This window comes from Otolemur garnettii, unplaced genomic scaffold (assembly GCF_000181295.1).
Source record: "Otolemur garnettii isolate 467f Iridium unplaced genomic scaffold, OtoGar3 scaffold00104, whole genome shotgun sequence".
In the NCBI taxonomy this organism is placed as follows: domain Eukaryota; kingdom Metazoa; phylum Chordata; class Mammalia; order Primates; family Galagidae; genus Otolemur; species Otolemur garnettii.
Window position 1 is genome coordinate 1,652,139 of NW_003852499.1, and position 2,373 is coordinate 1,654,511.

Here is a 2,373-nt window from a genome sequence, read left to right on the forward strand (position 1 = left end):
GGAATTGGAGGTTGCTGTGAGCTGCCACAGTACTCTACCCAGCTTGAGGTTTTGTCTCAAAAAAAATAAGCCATATAGGACACCGTTTTAAAAAGTTTTTTTAAAAAAAAGTTTTTTAGCTAAGCATTGTAGCTCACGCCTATATTTCTAACGTTCTGGGAAACTGAGGTAGGAGGCTTGCTTGAGCTCAGAAGTTCAAGACCAGCCTAGCAAGGGCGAAACCCCATCTCTACTAACAATAGAAAAATTAGCCAAGTGGTGTGGTAGCACCTGTACTCCCACCTACTTGGGAGGCTGAGTCAGGAGAATCACTTGAACCCAGGTGTTTGAGGTTGCTGTGAGCAAGGCTGAGGTCATGGCAGTCTAGCCTGGGCAACAGAATGAGACTCTGTCTCAGAAAAAAAATTTTTTTTTTATTGAGATAAAAATCTCACATACCATAAAATTCACCATTTTAACCACTGAAAGGGCATAATTCAATAATTTTTAGTGTATTCATGATATTGTGCAACCATTGCTACTAATTCCATCACCCCCTAAAAAACCCAGTACCTCCAACTCTCCCCTCCTATCTGCTGGCTTCCACTAGTCTTCCTTCTGTATCTATGTATTTGCCTGTTGTGTGCATTTCACATGCACAGAATCATATAATATGTGGCCTTTATGTCTGGCTTCTTTCTCCTAGCACATGTTTAAGGTTCATCCACATTATAGCAAGCATCAGAATGTCATTCATTTTTATGACTATACAATATCCCTCTGTATGGATATACCATATTTTGTTTATCTACTCATCAACTGATGGGCATTTGGGTTGTTTCTACTTCTTGGCTATTATGAATAATGTTGCTATGAGCATTTGTATATAAGTTTTTATATCAACATATGTTTCCAAATGTCTTGGGTATGTAGAATTGCTGGGTCATGCAATAATTCTACATCTAACTTTTTTGAGGAACTGCCAAACTGTTTCCCATAGTAGCTGCACCATTTTACACCTCACCTGCAATATATGAGGGTTCAAGTCTACCACTTGAGGGGGCGGGGGTTGTTTTAGAGACAGTCTCACTTTCCTGCCCTCAGTACAGAGCCATAGTGTCATAGCTCACAGCAACCCAAACTCTCGGGCTCAAGTGATTCTCTCTCCTCAGCCTCCCAAGTTGGCGCCCAGCACAACACCCAGCTATTTTTTCCTTTCTTTTCTTTTTTTTTTTTGAGACAGAGCCTCGTGCTGTCGCCCTGGGTAGAGTGCTGTGGCATCACAGCTCACAGCAACCTCCAACTCCTAGGCTTAAGTGATTCTCTTGCCTCAGCCTCCTAAGTAGCTGGGACTACAGGCACCTGCCACAACACCTGGCTATTTTTTGGTTGTAGTTGACATTGTTTGGTGGGCCTGGGTTGGATTCAAACCCACCAGCTCTGGTATATGTGGCTGGCACCTTAGCCACTTGAGCTACGGGCGCTGAACCGATACCTGGATATTTTTTAGAGACAGGGTCTCATTCTTGCTCTGGCTGGTCTGAACTCATAAACTCAAGCTATCCACCCACCTCAATTTCCCAGAGTGCTAGGATTACAGGTGTGAGCCAATGGTGACCCGAGTCTACCATTTTTGAAATCCACACTTTTGGTTTTGGGGGGGGGTTGCTTTGTTTTGTTTTGTTGAGACAGAGTCTCACTTGGTCACCCTTGGTAGTATCTTAGCTCACAGCAACCTCAAACTCTTGGATTCAAGTGATTCTCTTGCCTCAGCCTCCCAGGTAGCTGGGACTACAGGGCTGGCCACAGAGCCTGGCTATTTTTTAGAGATGAGGTCTTGCTCTTGCTCAGGTTGGTCTCTGAACTTGTGAGCTCAGGCAATCCACCCGCCTCAGCCTCCCAAGTGCTGGGATTACAGGCATGAGCCACGGTGCCCAGCTTCGAAATCCACACTTCTGAATCAAAGCATTGCCTTCCTGACCCACAGAAAACTCTAGGCATGTTCAGCTTGCAGCCTGTGGAGCCACAAACTGACCTTAGGAGAACATTTTTGCTTATCTGTCATGTCTGATATCACAAAAAGTAGGCAGACTTTTTTTTTATGGATCAGCTTTCTTTAGTGTTTGTGAATTTAATGCGTGGCCCAAGACAACTCTTCTTCTTCCAAAGTGTGGCAGAGGGCACCCTGTGGCTCAAAGGAGTAGGGCACTGGCCCCATATGCCGGAGGTGGCGGGTTCAAACCCAGCCCCAGCCAAAAAAAAAAAAAAATTACGGCGTATTTGGCTTGGCACCTGTGGCTTAAGTGGCTAAGGCACCAGCCACATACACCTGAGCTGGTGGGTTCGAATCCAGCCTGGGCCGCCAAACAATAATGACGGCTGCAACCAAAAAAA

The 2,373-nt window shown here is 45.0% G+C and overlaps 1 protein-coding gene and 1 long non-coding RNA gene across 2 annotated transcripts in view; both read left to right on the forward strand.

Annotated features, from left to right (window-relative positions):
• The window catches only part of LOC111727394, a 19,820-nt gene that overhangs the window by 14,224 nt on the left and 3,223 nt on the right, over positions 1–2,373 (forward strand). The window lies entirely within an intron of this gene.
• The window catches only part of C1RL (complement C1r subcomponent like), a 15,416-nt gene that overhangs the window by 10,436 nt on the left and 2,607 nt on the right, over positions 1–2,373 (forward strand).